Source organism: Bombus impatiens, unplaced genomic scaffold (assembly GCF_000188095.3).
Source record: "Bombus impatiens unplaced genomic scaffold, BIMP_2.2 scf_0027, whole genome shotgun sequence".
Taxonomy (NCBI): domain Eukaryota; kingdom Metazoa; phylum Arthropoda; class Insecta; order Hymenoptera; family Apidae; genus Bombus; species Bombus impatiens.
The window spans coordinates 176696-196415 of NT_176446.1; the positions used below are offsets into that span (position 1 = coordinate 176696).

Sequence of the window (19720 nt, forward strand, 5' to 3'; positions counted from 1 at the left end):
GCGGATTTTGTCAATACCACCTAATGATAAAATCCGCAATCACTTAGTTGCCAACACGATACATCATATCTGACACATTAGCGGCAGCGTTTAACACTAGAACTACCGGTAGTTAACACGAAGCTATTTCTACCAAAACCAGTGAGAATGACTGGTCTTTAAAAAATACCTAATAATAGAATATTTGTATATTTATTGATTTGTTACTTTCTCACAGAAGCAATTCCATGTTTTATAGTACATTTTTGGTATTGTTAATTCATCTGGGTCCATGATCCCTAAACGAGGGTTGACAAATTTACAAAATTGTAGAACCAGTCGTTTTCACTGCTGTGGTATTTCTAGTGTCAGCGTCTAGCGATCTAGCGATCGATCCGCAATTTTCCTGATAACTGATATCGTCATATCGAACGATACGCGGTAGAAATTTGAAAAACGCGTGGGAAGTTGTAGAGAACGAGGAAACTGGTTAATTGGGCTTCGATAAACAGATTGCAGGAGCCTTTTACGCTTTGACAAGTACCAGTCATTTTCACTGGTGTTGGTATAAGTAGCCTCGATACAAAATTATTTTCAGTTTGAATACATAAAGAACAAAATAAAATTCATTATATTATTCTTTTTGAAGTCATTACATCATTGTGGAAAAAAATATAACACGAAGTAGGAATTTGAAAATGAAATTGTAAAACCAGTCAATTTGATTGGTGTGGTAGTTTTAGTGTTAAGAACTGTCCGACGAGAAGCATGCGACGCTAGCACATGTATAAATCGAATTAATTGACTGGTGAACCAGCTGCGTCCGACCGACGACCGATGAATAATCCTGGCTGCAAACAAATTAGCAATAAGGGCGACACTCGCACGAACAACACCGGACCATGCTGTTTAAAAAATCACCGGCAAATTGCGCTTTCACACTGTTACAGCTGATGCGTCCCGTCACAAACTACAGGTGCCTACAAAAGATATTGGCATATATCTTTATCTTTCAATATGTAATAATAATAATGATAATAATAATAATATGTAAAATACGTAAATGTAAAAGAAATGTAATATGTAAAATATGTAATAATAATTTTTCAATCAGGCGTTTCTTTATCAGGTTATATTGGGTTGTGTAATAAGTTCACTCGCTGTGTACTAGTGCGTGCATTTTGTAGAATGTTAAATAAATTTTTGGAAGAACGTCAAAATGCAGGTATTTCAATTTTTCTATAATAAGATATACAACAGTTTCTAGAAAGAAACCAGTTGTTTAATTATCTATATAAATTTTCTATGAAAGTAAGGATAGGGCATAACGTCCAGAGCAAAGATCAGGGCCATTTTTCACAGAAATGAACGGTTCTTATGAACACTTTTTGCCAACGAATCTTTTAATTGTTGAAATCCGTGTTAGACCGTGATTATACAACGTGGCAGAACAAGTACAGAACCAACGCTAACGCTCCTAATGCTAAGTTCCCTGTATGATAATACATGAATAAAGAATAACCCAAACCTAACCCAATTCATCCAATACATGCAGACTGAGCCATACGGTAGGCGAAGGGTGGCAAATTTTCAAAAAGATATCATCAAAAACCACGAGGATGTCACAGATGGACAGATGGAACGAAACTTTTCACGTCGTATTTCCGTGAGGAACGAACCTCGTTTTCCTCTTGAGAAACCTTGAAAATCCCTGGAAGATGTGATTCTATTTTCCAGTCCGGACACTGTACTAAGATCAAAATCAAAGTAGCATTTAAAGTGGTTTTTTAAGGGAAGGTGAATGACCTTATTACATTACATTTTCATAGCGTCAAATTTTTGTAGTCGTACGAGTCGAATACCACTAAATGATACGAAATTTAATATACTTGAGCTTAATTAATTAGTATGTAAACGCTATACTAAATGCAATCCTGTGCCAATAATTTTTGTAGTAATACAAGTATGTTATTAAATGATACGAAATTTCATATACTTGGACCTTGTTAATTAGTATGTAAATGCTATAATAAATGCAATGGTGTGGCAATGCATTTAGCGAGCACACCGTGTACGTATCGTACAGTTAACGTCTTATGTAACATCGGTAGAACGGAACGGGTGTTCGAGAGATCGTCGCGAAGATTTGATAAAGAAAATTGGTCGCGAACGAATATACTGGAAGATTTCGATGCTCGATGCAGAGATAATGTCGCCATCTAGCCGTCTGCGCATAAAGGAAATGTTAATTAAACTGGTCTCTGGTAGAAAATCTTTACGATTCAATTAAATCAGACGCAATGCTGATCGTAGATAAATTCAGATGGCAAACTCGAGCCAGGTGTGCTCTTATTTATACCCTAGTTCGTGGTTACGACAGTGAAGGATTAACCCCTTGGTGCAAGAATTCTTCTTCGTGGATCGCTATATTCGAATAATAAAGAAATTAGAATTTTTCATTAGAATTAACAATTTTAACGTAGACGATTTAATTTGTCGTCGATCGAACGTATGAAAAGTGTCTCGGATAAGTGAGAAAATAAATAGATCTGGCACTGTACTACCAATGAGACGGTAAGAATCGAGTCAGACGTATTGCCTTGGATTTCTTAAATCGTCACGGAATTCACGGACGATAGAATGAAGGAAGGGTTGCTGCGAGAACGAGTAGAAAAAGTAGGAGGAGGAGCAGACGGAGGAAGGGTGATATCGTTTGAACGACTTAATAGTACGTTCGAACGTTCTCTCGCGGCTATTTATAGCGAGGCAACAGGTTAACGCCTACGTTTCAGGAATACACGTTTAATCGGGCAAAGGCGTTTACGCGCGATACCCGGCCCGATTATGTCCGCCAGGCAGAGGAAGAGCATTTTTTGTATCTCGTACAAATTATGCCTCGTTGCTGTAATCACAGTTCGCCTAGAGCTTCGAGCGAGCACACGCTTCTCTAACGCGATATCTGCCGCTTCGAATGTGAAACTGGTCACGCCGTATTTCGTGCGGAAATCGATTCCAATTCTCCGAGATTACAAGCTGCGTGCAGTTGAGCTCGATGATTGATTCGTCGAGTAAGATTGTATTTATACGAGACTAGAGAATTATTTAATACTAGGTCGTCCTAAAAGTTTCTCTCGTCTTATAAGGAAATAACGAATGCACATTTTGATCCATTTTGTTCTATCGAAATAAAGATCACAACGTTTGACAGATTAGGTTTCATGTTTGTACAAAGATGCGTCGCTGTAAAAGACGCGTCTGTAAAAGAAAGACACTTTTCGGACAACCCAATACGATTAAACTTGTCATCGCAAGCGTAATCGAATAGCACGAATAGAATCAACGTCGCGAGTATCGTAACGAAACGTTGCCCCGAGCGTCTGATTCCCAACACGGTAACGTTTGTCTCAGTTACTGATAATGGAAGATGGAGAATTCAATTTTTGTCTACGATAAGAAAAATATCGATATTACGTAACTTGTTTTCGATGATACTAAAACTGATTTTAATACGATCTAAACATCGAATGAGATGAAAATTATTTGTCGAAGATTTCGACGATCTGTCAATTAAAGAGAAATTATATTCGTTATCGTCGTTCTCACATGTAAAGTTACTTCACCAATTGACATGAAATGTGCGTGTTTTTGTAACAGAGACAACACTGTCCTTTAAGTCTCCTGCTATTAACACTAACACTATCACTATCACTAAACACTAAACACTAAACACTAAACACTAAACACTAAACACTAACACTAACTAAACACTAAGTACCAAGTACCAAATACCAAGTACCAAAGCACCAAGCACTAAACGCTAAACACCAAACACTAAACACTATGTACCAAGTACTAAAGTACCAAAGCACTATATAATACTAAAGGTACTAGAAAGTACTAGAAAGAACTAGAGTACTAAAATACCAGAAAGTACTAAGGTATTCTACGTACTGAAAGTACCAAGTATTAAAGTACTAAAAGTATCAAATACTAAAGTACTAAAGTTTAAAATTTTTCTGGAGTACATTTTTTCATGCGACGCACGTTTATTATACGCGACGACCGTCTGAATCTTTTTATCGAGCATGGCATTGGAATTAAATCGAAATTAATTCTAAATTAATTAGCGATACAGCAAAATAAAAAATCTATATCCCAATGGTAGAATACGAACTTCGATCTTCCCCCTTAACTCTGCCACCAGACAATCCACATTCCCAAGAATCACTCAATGACAATACCATCAAAGGCTGCGATAAATTTTCGTCATCCAGCCAATTAACCATCCCAATATTACGGCAATTTGTAATACTAATTAGACTGACAGATAAAACGAAAGTAACACAGGAATACCATAGTGACCGTTAAGGTGATATTTCGTGCTAATTGACGGTAAGCACTTTCATCGGTCAAAATATTATTGGCCATAAAATGCTTGGAAACAAATAACAAGATGGTTCGAGTACGAAATCGAGAAAGCAAATGCGTATAATGTACGTGACGTATCCTGATAAAAAGAGGCGAACGCGCGAAAACGATCCCTCCAGTTACATAAACGCGTCTGAGGTTCTATAAATTATCTATTTTCGTTATTATCACTTGTCATTAAATTAACATTATTATCATTTTGCATCATTATCGCAATAATTATTCGAAGAAGTTGAGGAAGCATATTGTCGCGAAAAGCGTAAAAATAATTTGCCTATCAAAAGACGTGAAAGATGTAAAAATCGATCTTCTTCGCGGCTTAACGTATAACACAAAATTAGAAAAATTGTGATGGAATGGAAAACACTCGGTTTTCGTCGTGCATTGTGAAGTGAATAATTATTCGAAGAGTTGTCGCGAAAAAATAATTTGCCTATGAAAAGACGTGAAAGATGTAAAAATCGATCTCCTTCGCGGCTTAACGTATAATAAAAAATTAGAAAAATTGTGGTGGAATGGAAAACACAGGTATATAAAACGCGTTAACGACGGATAATCGTGCACGCCAGGTGCTGATTTACATCGAAAACAACACCGGTAGATTTCGTGACGGTTGTTCGTAAACGCACGTTGCAAAATATTTGTCGCATCTGTCGTCGCTTGTTCGGCATTGTCGCAAGTATTGCGGTAAATATCCATATATTATAGTAATCTACTCGAACGTAAGTGCATTTAACACCTAAATTACCGACAGTTAATTACAAAGTATAGAATTTATACGAAAGCAATGAAAATGAAAGGTACGTGAAAATAAAAAATATACGAGGCAGGGAAAAATCGAATTTTTCCTTTGAGGAAAAGATCTATAGCTTTATGGTACCCGAAATGGGGATTTAACCGTTTCCACGTAAACGAAGCAGTAAAATATTTTTAGCTTCAAACAGTTTTCGCGCGATTTCGCTATTTCCTTTCAAGTTGTTGCGGAGAAGTCGTATATGAAAGGCAAACAAAATTGAAAACCCGCCAGGTAGCGTAATAAAAGTAGCGACACGGCTGAATAACTGTAAATTGCACGTTGGAGATTCATCGACGTTTCTCGAGATCGCGAGAGCCCATCGATGAGCGAGTTTAAGTGCTTACATATACTACCGCGCAAAAGTTTCACATCGTTTACGCGATAAGCGAAAAGAATTTGAATTTTCTAATGAAAATGTATGTGCGAACGAGCGTCGCAACCGCATAATGGAAATTACAATTCGATTATCAGTTTACATGTATCTAAAATTCTTAAACACGTCCCGATGACTTTATTCTTGAAACGGTTCTTTTAGTCTTCTATCTTCTAATTGGCAAAAATTGCGAAAGTAATGAAAAATAAATTACCCGACGAGAAGAAATACTACGAAGCTCGCCATGTACTAAAATAATTTCTAATTGGAAAATTCTATAATCAGCTCGAAAATAAAACGCAAACGATCATGATCCAAAGTGAATAAATTTCTAACAAACTTGTCAAAACTTTTGACTAGCAATATACAACAACGTTAATGCAGCGACGACACGCGGATTGCCGCGGAACGTTCTAACAGCATAAATATCATAGTTTTTTCGCTGATGAGCGAAGGGAGATTAAGTCGATTAAATGGAGGCAAGGGAGAGAAAAGAGCGGCAAGGCAAGCACACGTGGTGGTGTGCATCGAAGCCGGAGAGGAGCTCGTTCTACCGGTCCTTGGCAAACGATCTTTTTCTCTGCACGATCGACCGACACGCGGATATCGGGCCGTGGTATCGAGCTGTCACTTGTTAGACGTCTCCCCTCCTGACGAATCGCGTGTTCCTGCCAAAGCCACGCCACGAGAATAACGTCGCTTCTCATGAGTTGCGATGCCCGTTGAATACTCGCTGAACGTGTCCTCTTCTCTATCTCGACCGTACCACTTCTGCGGAATACGTAGTAGTCAGCGATGGGATCAAGTCTCGTACAAGTATGGAATTGTAAATCAAAATGAAATTATAAAATTTCCTTTCTACCGTCAATGAAATATTAAATTTCCTGGTTATTTTGTAGAACGCTCCGAAATCTCGTAGACAATTTTAACGAAACGACAGTGTTTCTGTGAGCTGTATTCTAATTAAAAAATTAGAAGAATTTATTGCCTATAATTCTATAGAAGTTTCGTAAAGATTATTTGAGAAATTCATTAGTTTGCTATTCTCGTTAAAACAATAGGAATTCTCTTCTTCGTTTACGATTCTGTAGAATCTTCCTAAATCTGATGGAAAGGTTCGACGATTTGTATAATTCGCGTTAAGATTTTTGGAATTTTACGATTCTATAAAATTATTCCGTATTTGTTACAAGAATTCAATGAAACAGTAGCATCTCTGTAACTCTCATAATTAGATTATGAGTATTTCTATTAGTATTACAAGTCAATCTTCGAAATTTGTGTTTCGAAACCAGCCTCTGAGCATGCAACAGCTGAACGGACGAATTATTATAGTTCGTGAATGGTATTTGCTTATAGAGAAGAGAAACTTAGTTCCATCGCTACAATAGTAGTAGTAAGACCCGATCTCCTCGGGAGTAATGACTTTGCTCTCTCGCCGCTCAATGCTTATCGATCCAATGTACATACAACGCGTCTGATATAACGTGTCTGATATAAGCACCATCCCGCTGGCTTACCAGTGATACGTTGGTCGTTTAAGGCCGACGTTGACGCTTCCTTTTCGATTTCGTCTATCGAACACGGCACATTGTGTCTACGAACGCTATATTGGCTTGGCAACTAAGTGATCGCGGATTTTGCCAATACCAGCTAATGACAAAATCCGCAATCACTTAGTTGCCAACCCGATATAAATCGAAATGCACTGCGTTACGTGACGCATGAAGACGAATCGAAGCTTTTGAGAACCGAATTCAGACAAACATGTAGTCCGAATTCCCGCGTATTGGGTTGTCCGAGAAGTTTCTTTCGTTTCATGAGGAAATAACAGACGCACGATGTTTTTTGTTTTTTATTAGTTTATCGAATTATGCAAGAACATAATAATAGAAATAGAACGAAATGGATGATAATTCAATGAAATAGTATGAAACAGAAATTATTGTTCGTCTATTATCATCTTATAAAACGAAAGAAACCTTTTGGATAACCTAATATTTTTGACGTGATTAAAAAGATTGAAACGATCGCTGGAAAAGTTCGTTCCGATTTACATTTCCATTCGATACACGTTTATTGGATCGTACAGGTGCCATTTTCTTCCACGATCTTTCTTCGTCTTTCGCGCAGCTTGAATATTCCATCGTTGCAGAACCTCTCATGCCTTTCAGCGAAAAACCTTTCCATATGATTTTCTACGTCGACGAAATTCCTTAAAAATCCGAACGAACTTTCCGAGCAATCAACATCATATCTAATATATTGATATTGGTTTCGTGTTATTCAAGCATGTAATATAAAAGCGTATATTATAACATACATTGTCGATTTTACTGTCTTATTCAACAGTAGTTAACATTTTTATAGGACGTCGCATAAAGTATGTAAGACGCGAATTTGCGTCTCAAGTTCGCAAAGTGTTAACGGTATCGAGAATTTTATTCTTTTAATAAAAAATGTAAAATATTCTCTCTCTCTCTCTCTCTCTCTCTGTTATCTTTTATTTATAAAGAAAGTAACATTTTAAAAAACTCAGTTGTTATCACCGACTAATATAGATGAAGTATAAATTTATTTCAAAGATCAAATATTCTCCGTGTAAGAAAAGAAAAATATAAATCTGCGTAACGTAAAATATTGAAAATAATGAGATTTAATCAACTCTCCATAATAACGATTATATATTCATTCCAAGACATGATCGTAAATAATCACTGATTTATTACTTAGATCGTGCAATCTTGATACTTATATAATGACTTTTAATAAAGAATCTTTCATTCAACGAAATTAAATTGCACTTCATTGAAAAAAAGAAACCTTGGATGAAGAGAGAAACGTTTTAAAAACACTCCAAGTACGCTTTCCCACGATAAGACGCGGATATTAATAGTAGCGAGTCGAGTCGGTTGCGAGTCGACGATAAAATTCAAGTTTCGACGCTGCTTTAAAGAATAAATACGTGGTATGCGGTACGCGTGTGATTGAACGGCGGCAACGGTCCCCCAAGGAAGGCGGACAGGTTACACCGAACGTTTGGTTCGAATAAAAACGCGCGCCATCGCGAAACTGTGTCACACGTTCGCAACTCGTTTATTGCGCCGATTCATTGCACGAAAACTTCGTCGTGTCTTAATTACAGCCGTACCGCGCACAATAAACGGCATTAATTTCTTTTTTTTCCTTCTTTTTTTGGCCATATCTTTTGCCGAAATGATCCACGAGGTCCGTTGCCTGGCTCTCGCCTCTTCGTGCTTTTTTTTCCTTTTTTTTTTAAAATCCACTTAAATCCACTATCGTTGACCTCAATGACGTGTCAGAATCCCAGAAAGAAATTCCAGAAATTAGGGGAAAGTTGCAAAAACTGCAGGTACATATTGCATAAAGTATTTCATGCCATTTTTTTCTTCTTTAATTCGTTGATAATTCCTACATATGCTAATTACGCGAACCGAGGTTTCACACGGGACGCACACTTTCAAATTGTGTCATGTACAGCACGAGGAACATGGAACATTTTGAACCTATTGGAAACTAAGTGATTGCGGATTTTGTCAATACCACGTAATGACAAAATCCGCAATCACTTAGTTGCCAATATAATATGGACTGTAACACGCTAAACTTAAAAAGTATAGTTTGCACGTTTAATAAGTAGATTGCACGGATGTCTACGCGTTTATGAGAAAGGGGAATAGTCGAAATGCAGCTCGAGACAACTAAAATTCCAACAAGGCGTCGTTCTATTAGACGTAAAGTATCGTAGAAACACGATCATGAAAAACATAGATGAGCCCGACGAAGACAACTTTCTCGTTTCGAACGATCATAAGACGTCGAAACGAATGTACAAATTGCAAAAATTCGCGCGTTTTCTTCTAAAGGAAAGTCGATATTTATTCAGTGGAAATTGAATGTATATGTCGTTACGATATTTCTGTTTCTCTTAAAAATCAGTCCTATCATATTCATATTCGATTCAATTATATCTATAACATATATAATCATACTGTATATAGACATACTTTCGTGAGCCAGTGTACGTCTTAATACTCTCAATAATTGTTTATTTCAGCAGCTCTGCCTTATCAGCATTGCCAGATAATTTACGGTCTCTTGACTCGAAATTACTGTACGATACAGCATATCGTGCCGGCACAATTTTCCGCTGGCTGCGTTTGTTGGCAGTTTCAACGACGCTGACCGCGAGTACGCAGCTTCCTCTTGCCTGACAGCATCTACGAGCCTCGGTCTTGACCGTTATGAGGCCCAATTTTTTTTCGATCGGATCGCTGCTGGTTCGGTGCGTCGCGGTGCGTGCTAGCCACGAGGCTTGAGAAGGAGAGTCGACGAAAGAGAGGAGGGTGCGCACGGGGACCTACGGGGTTTACGGGCCCAAAAACGACGTACACGTTTCTCGCACACGACCACCACGCTTCGTGCACGCTTACGATCCTCAGCCCGCCCGGCCCCGGGACCCCAGGGTGAAACTCGAGAAAACATGCATGCCGATCCAGACAAATGTCTCCAATTGTCCACCACGGAATTGCTTTCGTCCTCTAAAGCAGGAGAAAAGCTTGAAAGAAATTAGTGTGTACAGGGTTTTACTTTTGAGAGTAGTTTGTGTGATATTTTTTCAACGTGTAGAGGAAACTTGTTTCTTTCTCCTAATTGGTTTTACGAATTTTATAATATCCGGACTTTCTTATGATATTAAGTGTAAATAAAAATTGGAGTCAGGGTAGGTATTTACTTTTATTGAAATATAATTAGGAAAATCTCCTAGTAGGGATGGAACATTTTGAGAGTAGCTTGTGTGATATTTTTTGAAAGTATCGGGAAAATTTCTTTCTTTCTTCTAATCGCTTCTATGACTTTGATTGTTGGTTCTACGAAATTGAACCTTCTCCGCCACTCCAGGTTATAATAAATTACCATCATAGAAAAGAAGATATACGGGTGTGTAAAGAAACATAAATTGGATATGGATCAAATTCGATTTAGTACGAATTTTTAATACAATTTAGCTGAACAATATCCATACGATAGAACTTCAAGTAATGTAAATTAGAAATGATGAAATTTTGTAGTGAAACAAGACGAAGCGTAACGCGTATAATCTTGCGTTATAAATATGAAATTTACATTTCCTCCAACTGTAGCACGAAATAAAAAGTTACCTACAATTAACTACAATTTTCTCTCCCACACACAAACAAAATTCTCGTCTGATCGTCGATACACGAGCAAACACCGACTCATTACGAAAGTGTCTCGGAGACCATACTCAAGCTGCGTAAAAACGCCTCTTCGATTAAGAAACAATCCAAGTTAACAAGTTAACTGTCCAAAAAATCCTCTGCTATCTACCACAAGGAATTTGCAAAAAGGAGCATCATACATCTATAATTACCATCGTCACCAAAACTGCGAAGACAATATTCTCTCGATCACCTAATCAATATTACCGACTGGCAATCGACAAACCCTCGGCGTCATTCATCCCGCATACTCATCAGGACGCGAAACGACGTTTTACGATCACAGTAGCACAATCTGTTGCACCGTGGAGCGGGATAACGCGCTGTGCATTAGCATAACGTCAAAACAAGCCGATACTTTCTCCGGTCTCCGCCCCTCGTGCCTATATAGCGAGGCGTGATTACCTCGCAAAGGGTTGCAAAGGGTGAGGCCGAGGAGGAGGAGGAGAAGGAGAAGGAGGAGGAGGAGGAGGAGGAGGAGGAGGAGGAGGAGAAGGCGAGCGAAGAGGCAGAAGGAAAAGGAGGACGAGGAAAGAGGGTTGGCAGTCGCCTCGAGAGAGCAGCACGAGGACAGGTGGCGACGAGAAACCAGGGAACCTCGGAGCCACCGAGTTCTCACGCGCGAAACCTCCAGCTGCCACCAAGAGATATACAGACGCTGTTGGGGCCGATGGCAGGCAAGCGAGCGAGCCGATCAACACACCCTCGAAAAACGCACCCGCGCGTTACCCTGTGCTGGTGCGTGGCTGTGTGCGCGTGCACGCGCTTCCACGTGTACCCTAAGCGATCGCCTAGATACCGAAATGCTTACACTGCCGTCAAAAATTGTCAGCAGATTTGTCCACAGCTGACGCGCTTTAACTGGGAAATTACGATAGATATTTTTTAATTGGAAAATTACGATAGAGATCTTATACTTGGCAATTATTATCCCTGAATATTACGGTAGAATTTTAATTAGCACAGATTAGCGGATTATTGATAATAATGACAGATTTGGGGAAGGTTTTACGCGGGAGAAATTGAGAAACGAGAACAGAAACTGGAAAAAATTGTTAAACCTCTTGAAAGATGATACAAAAGCAGATGATCTTGTTTTATATGAAAATGAAGTTATTCGATTACCGGAAGAGAGTGATAGAAAGTGATGGTTAGTTCGAATAGTGAAGGTTCTATTGAAACACTGTACTATCCCAGCGCGTTATTATACCGATTGATACGAAATATTCACTTTATAGCCAATATTAGCATATTGCATTACGGTAGACGTAAACGCGTTCGTCATCGGAATTTCCAATTTTCTGCCGGATGACGTCTGGATAGCCGGATACATGTAATAAGGAAATCGATTACCGCCGTACGATATTTCGTGCCTCATCGACTGCGTCAATCCGTAATAGATTGCGCAATGAGAGACCCCGACCAATTAAAATTCCTCATAAACAAGTAAAATTACAATTACAATCGATAAAGGGCCAAAACTACGCCAATGATAAATTCACAGCTGAAATACGAAATTTCTTTCAATTGTTCCTACTCAAAACTACAGAGCATAAAGTTACAGGAGATTGTATTGGGTTGATAAGAATATTTTTGATTCTGTAAAGCATCAGAATGCATCCAGATGCATTCGTACACATGCACTGAAATAAACGCGTAGGTGCGTTGGACTATTAAAGGGGGGAAAGAAAGAGAGGAAATATCGGACAGGGGAAGGCCGACAGATGCGTGCGGTTGGTCAGGAATCTAAATATCGCGAGTGGAGAAGACCTTGTACACCCCTTTGCCATCCCTCGCGTCCCATTCATCTTGAAACTGATTCAACCATTAGTGGAATCCTTTGCTGCACGACTCTCTACGTTACATTTACATGTCTCGCTATTCCAAGTCCATAAAATACGGAGGTTCTGCTTCGCGATGTGCGCATACTTTCCGAGCGATTCACTCGCGAACTTCGTCCCATTCATCTCGAGCTGATTGCCCATTAGAGGAAGCGGCTACTTTCAAGAATTTCGCGACGTCCAACACAAATGCCTTCGTATTTCATGTTTTAAATAGTCGAAAATCCGACAGTAAGACGTCCTTAAACGGATATCATGCTTGAGAGCAAATTAGCCACGCTTACGAGACCTTGACACGAAGTTATATCTCCTTAAACGCGTATTAACGGGATTTTTATTCTCCCCTTGGTGAGATTAAAAATAATTAATTAACCAACATTGTGAAAGTTTGTAATACACGTTGTAAGAAGCGTCGATTTAATGAAATACTTTATCGCGTGATTTTAGTCAATCGATGACAAAGTAAGAGTGTGAAGTATACCAAAGTGGCGCATGAAAATGGAAAGTTCGGTGGGTGGAGCTGGTAATTTGATAAGTATATAACACGAAAAGAGTTCTTTGGGAAAAAAAAGATAATCCAACAGATGTGCGTGAGACGTAGTTCCATTTTAAGCGAAGAGAAATCTGTGAATGAAATTTTGTAATAACTTTATACCACGCAGACAAATCGTGATAACAAATAATGAAAGATGTGAGAAGTTATGAACATACTGAAACGAACAAGCAATGCGATTTTGAACTTTGGTTATAGTTTGAAAATTAGAATTCCCAGGTTAAGTAAACAGGTTGAGATACTATGTAATTTTAGTCTATAAAATCTAATTATGAATTAACATAATTCAACACAATTTTTGTATCTTTATTATTCAGCAAGATCAACAAAATTACCAATAGCCTCCATACAACACCCCAAACAAGTCCGACTAAAGTATCAACCCACGTACATAAGATTCAACATTATAAACTCGGAGCTCGCTAACAAGGATCATATCACATGGATCGTATCCACGATACACGACCGGATTCTTCGTTATAATTAGCATCAAAAGTTTTTGTATTGATTACCAATATACGCCAAAATCCATTTTAAAAAATATCTTATCTCCCCATTAAATTTAAACCACCAATAAAAAAAACCAGACTGAGACATTATTCCAACAAATGAAACGAAATTAAGTTGCAGAGAATTTTCCTCGTAGAATGATAAAATCATTCCGGTGTACTTTCCTTTATCTTTTTTCTTCTTTTTTAATCAATCGTCAAACGAAATTAAAGGTTGGAAATATCGATATAATTCGAGGGCGACGAGTGGCTGTTAACTGAAAATGGTTCTCGGAAGGTTCAGAGATTAAAATACCTCGGAAACGGATTCGCGTATGGATGGTGGAGATCGACGAGGCGTTAATGATCGATAGATCGAAACGGCCCAGTTAAACGATCGGATTATCCGCGCTATCGGCCCATCTTATAACTTATTCCGTAGATACGAGATCTGATCGGAGCGTGGTAATAGCTTCTGGTTACCGGGTGTAACCCGAAGCTCTCAATTTAGTTAGAAACGATCGACACAGACAAAAGGACTATCTCGGACATCCTTGAGTGTATAGGAGCGTTAGCCGGACGTTTTCTCGCGCCAGCCGCATTTAATACGAGCAACCCTCCGGGCCCTTCTATTTGCGTGGAATGTAAATCACGTTCACGGAGATTTTCACTTCTTATCGATCGTTTTCTACGTGGTTGCAGCCATTTTCATCCTCTCGTTTCTCCCTTTGCAGATGCGTCACGTACGACTGTTCATTTAATGCAGATGAGCGCGACGTTCGAATTTCTCGTGCTTTTTCAACGGTTAAATCATCTCTAACGCTCTGATATAATCTTTCTTAAAGGCGTAAAGATTGTGCGGTGGTCAATATATAACGCCTATAAGAAATATAAGCGAGTAAATAATAGTATTATTACTAATAAATAAATAATAAATAGATCACATTAGTTGTAATCATGTACAACAATAATAATAATACTTGTATAATAATGTATAGTATAATAATGAATAGTATAATAATGAATAATATAATATAATAGTATAATAATGAATAATTATACTATTATTCTAAATGAATTGTACACATTTTTAATCATATTATTAGTAATTCTAGTGTTGTAGTAGTATAATATTTTCAATTTTGAAAAATCATATTATTAAGCTAAATGCATAAACATTTGCAGTTAAACAGTCTAATTTTAATAAAGTGTAAACGTGTAAGAAAGAATGTCTCTAACATCTAATTTTGAAATGTTTTCAAAACATGAAATTTAGAAGCCATTTGCTGTATTTTTATCTTCAAATTCCTACTATACGTTCTAGAGGAATCTCGAAGTTCCGTGATTCCAATAAACTGTAAGTTTCATTATTCAACTGCTGTAACCTAAACAAATTTTAAGGAAACAATAAACCTGTCCTACTCACAAATTCAATATCGTTGAAAACTATATAAAAACTGATTATCTGTATATAGCTTCGTCAATAACCAGAATTATTACAGAAAAAAGATATACAGTGCACGTGAAATTACTGGACGTATCGCAATGAAAGCAAATACATAAACCGCAACAGAAATCGCGTTCCGTTTTCCATTCTCGATCTAAGGTTAAGTTCGCAGTATTACGGCCTTCTGTGCAACAAGTTATCCTTCTATCCCCACCATTTCGTCAAATCGACACGTTTCTCTCTCCCTCCCGTGGAAGATCTTTTTCCTTCGCAGTTTGATGCACGGACGTGCCCCATGTAACGACTACATCTATCCGTCTCGTTTCGTTCTTTAGAATATTCCAGTTCTTTCACTCACCTTCAACACACGACGTTCTCCGTCCTTTGTTGCTTCTCGATGCCGAGGCAACTTCCTTCCTCCTCCTGTGCAATCTCACCACGTGCTTCTCTCGCACTCGTTTCTCTGATCGGAGTACAGGCATGTGCCGCGCATGCGCCAAGTGCTACCGTGCGCAGCTCGTGCTGCGCGTACGCCAGGAACGAGCGCCCTCTCCTTTCTCTCTTGCTCCCTCTATGTTGACGCTACTTCCTCTACCGGCTTCTTGGCTTTCGGCATACTTTCCATCCTCCTTCCGCTTTCCTTGTTCCTTTTATCGTGTCTGCATCTTTTTCTATAGTACCGTGCGCAGCTCGTGCTGCGCGTGCGCCACCAAGTACCCATATTCTCCTCCTTTTTCTTCGTTCTCCGTCACAGAAATATTCCATCTTGCTCCTACGAATTCTTACCACGGTTTTCCAACGATCTCTGTCCTTTTCTTCGTTCGCTGTCCTTATTCATCCGATTTCTTTCTACCTAACAATTTCTTCTCTGTCTGTTATACGGTGAGCAGCTCGTGCAGAGCGTCTGCCACGATAAAACACCTACTTTCCGTCTTCTTTTAGACCATTGTCCCTCTTTGTCGATGATCGCCCGGGTCGTTCTATCTTCCTGCACGGGTTCCGTAATGCTTCTTTTCTTTTTTCCTTTTTTCTCTCCATCGATTTACTTTCCTTTGCTAACTAAGCCCGGCTTCTTCTCATTGCCGGGTTTTTGTTTTTCTGGCGTACCGTGCGCAGCTCGTGCTGCGCGTACGCCACGGCCATCCTTTCTTTTCTCTTTTGCTCTCGTTCGTCACCTCGCTAATCGTTCACCCTCCTCTATCTTTTTACCTTTCTCAGTTCTCCTGCGTTTCTTGTTCTGTTTTCCTTGGCCGTTCTTTTACTCTTTTAAGCGGTCTTCGTTACAATCCACCTATGCCTTCGAGTAATTCCCAATGTCAAACTTATTTGTTTGTCTTTCTTCTAGGACGTTTTGCTGTTTTCTTTATTTCTATTTGTTTCTTGTGAATTTTTTACTATTTTCGCAGAGTTCGACGATTGTAGAAAACGAGAGTTTAATAATTTCGTATGAACAGGATGAACACTGATAACTGACACGCGTTTTCCTAGTACGACAAATTTTTACTAACCTAAATTCGCGCGTGCGCAAAGCAACGCATTATTGCTAACCAAAGAATATCGCATTTAGAGGGATATTTGAAAATATAATCTCTAATATTTGTTTTTTTAATTAATTGTGTTTGTGTATTTTTTAAATTTCATTTGGTATTTATTTAAATAAAATTATGCTAGAAATCAAAATACAAAATATTTTCTATGAATCTTACGCACGTACGATTGTATTTTATACAATTTTATAAACATTCCATGACTGTTTTCTAGGAGCTTTGTCCTTGTTTTCTACTTACGTACCTTTCTCTATAAATTTTTAACTTCAGTTCGTTCAAATTGAAACAGTATAAACACGTTATTTAAATAAGTTCAAGTCAAGCGTGAGAATGGTAATTTTCAGATTTCGTGACACAAATCACAATGGAAAATTGCTAATTCCAAAATTAACATAACAAGATAAACGACAAAATATGATAATTTCACCAGGAAGTTAGTCCTCTCTAGTTTATGATAATTCCACCCCTGCAAAACAAAACAATACCATACAACAACGAGTGCCGGACTAATAACAAAATTCTCACATAAAAATTCCCGTTTGCATCACGTGATATGTAAATTACATAACTGGCGGTTACTCGCCTCTTCGACAAGGGTGGACGACACAAACAACAACGAAGGGGTGGAAGGTACCTGCCCTTCTGCGCAGCCGGACCCACGCACGTACCTGTGCGAAAGGACGTTGTCTCCACCCTCTGCCCTCCTCGACACGAAGAACGCGCATGCGCAGCCCTTCTATATAAGAGGAACACTCCTCATCCTAGCTCACACTCAATCACACCTACTCAAAACGTGCACATCTCTAGAGATAAAGGCGAATCATATCCAGAAAGATTCGTGTGCACGTGTTCATCTTATTTCATTTCCGCCTCGCTCTACATTCTTCTTTTATCTCTCTCACGCACAGAGAAGAGGATTGCCTTCTTACCGTACTTATATATACATACATATATACATACACATCTATATACATATATCTATATATCTATATACAATCAGAGTCAACACATACGAAGATCTACGTTGACGTACAAGACCAGGCTACAGTTGAGACACCGCAAAGATCGTCGATCAAGAACACCGAGAGTTAGCAGTCTGGTTCTGAAACGTCAGGAATCGCGACCGGTTTTTCTGCTGTGTCGGCGCCACCATGAAGAGGCAAATTTCGAGAGTAACCAACAGTTCGATGACTGATCGACGTATTGACAGTGGGCTGCTCGCCAGACGCGCCATCAAGAACGCTCTGTCGGCCGTTCGAGGATTATACGGCAGGGTTCGTCGAGAGGTCATTCGAGGAAACGAGCAGATTGGCTGGAAGAATTGCGTTAACGAGATCGATGTGACAGCGTTCAGGACGCGGCTGGACGACGAGGAGCTGCGCAACCTGAGGAACGAGAACCTGGAAAACGAGCTGAAGGAACTGGCGATGAAAATGTATAACTGTTAAGAGCCACTTCGGGTCCCGTTAGGAAGAAGACGACTTGACGGAAGAATTTCAAGAAGATTGTAAGATGGCGATGCAGATCGAGGATCGATAGATATCTACCAATAGTAAGGTCTTTCATTATATTTCGCGAATTTAAGTTGCACTTTAATTTCATTTATATTTCGATGTCTTTCACTAGAAGTTAAGATTATAGATTTGCTTGACTTAACTCCTGGTTACCAGCTTTAATCGATATGTGTATTAGCTTTAACGATCGTTAAGAGAAGAATTAATGTTTTAATAAGTAAAGTAGAGTTAGGAGGATATTGCAATAATAGCTGTAAGGATGTTTCAAGTTGGAAAATATTATTAGACTGTCAAACTGTGATAGTAAAGTTACATATAAAGATAGATAATCGTAGATGTAACCTCTCGATTTTATTCGAGCACACAGGCCGCCCAGTGCATATTCCCTATAATCTCATAAATTGTGATACGTTACGCAGAAGGCTTTATATTGCATTCGTAAACATCTGATCTGTGATAAATCGCAGAGACTATGCTTCGAAGAAACTGTGATATTAGCGATCGATCGAGATAACTGCGATAGTTTGTAAGCTAAACGAAAGAACTGTGATATGTAAAGTGGTTTGAAGGAAATCGTGGAATTGTTACAGCAACGTGTAACAACGTGATCTCACTGCCTTCATCGTCTTCCAGAAAATTGCAATATTAGTTAGTAGAAAGATAATCCTTTTATATAGAAAACTATAACAACCGAAACTGTGATAATTATTCGTAGAGTTAAAATTATGATAATTTTTGTAAGTTAGGATAGAATTAATGGAATTGTAGCTCGAGCGATATCTTGTGATATTTGTACTTATCCAAGCAGAATCGATCGAGATCTGCCCATCGATCGGTAAAATTGAAATTCGTGTGTCGAAATTGTTCTTTTCCTTTTTTTTTTTTTTTTCGTATTCGAGAAATTTTGTATTTGTATGTTTTGTATTTCTGCCTTTTTTGTCTCTTTTTTTTTCTCGGTTTGTGCACCTTTATTCGTAATTTTTAGGCTTACTCATACTATTTTATGTAACCATTACTAACTAATCATTAATTATGTCCTGTGTTGCGTTTTCGTGTTTCATTCTTTGGTTCGATGTTCGAGTGTATGTTTCAATTCATTTTGCTTTTTATTCAACGTATAATGTATTGTAACTGTATTCAATAAATAAATTGTGTGAAAAACTATTTTTTACCATTGCAATTCACTCCTTACTCCTTTGTGATATTTAATTCGAAATATCTTTCGATTTGTAAGTTTGAATCATTGAGCAATGATAGAAATGAAGTTCAATGTTTTTAGCATGTAACAGACAACATAACGAAAGGATATACTGTATCGGAAAGTAATTATTTTAGAATAACGATATTTATCTTTCGTAAGAATCTGAGAATAAAATGGACAAATGTTATAAATGCTATACTCGTAGTTTCAAATTTACAAATTCTTGTACGAGTGAAAATAAAAAAGATTGAATCTAAAAAATATGTGTTTAAAGAATATTTTATTGTAC

At 38.2% G+C, this 19720-nt stretch overlaps 1 protein-coding gene across 7 annotated transcripts in view; it reads right to left on the reverse strand.

The window, feature by feature from the left end:
• Positions 1-19720, reverse strand: part of LOC100744994 (tubulin polyglutamylase TTLL4-like) — a 244962-nt gene that overhangs the window by 111114 nt on the left and 114128 nt on the right. Inside the window, exon 1 of one of the 7 annotated variants that reach the window (XM_012386660.3) lies at positions 15528-16660. The exons of the other annotated variants lie outside the window; for them this stretch is intronic. The gene's annotated coding sequence lies outside the window, so the exon portion shown is untranslated. Of the gene's footprint in view, positions 1-15527; positions 16661-19720 lie in introns of those variants that run through there. 7 annotated transcript variants of the gene reach the window in all.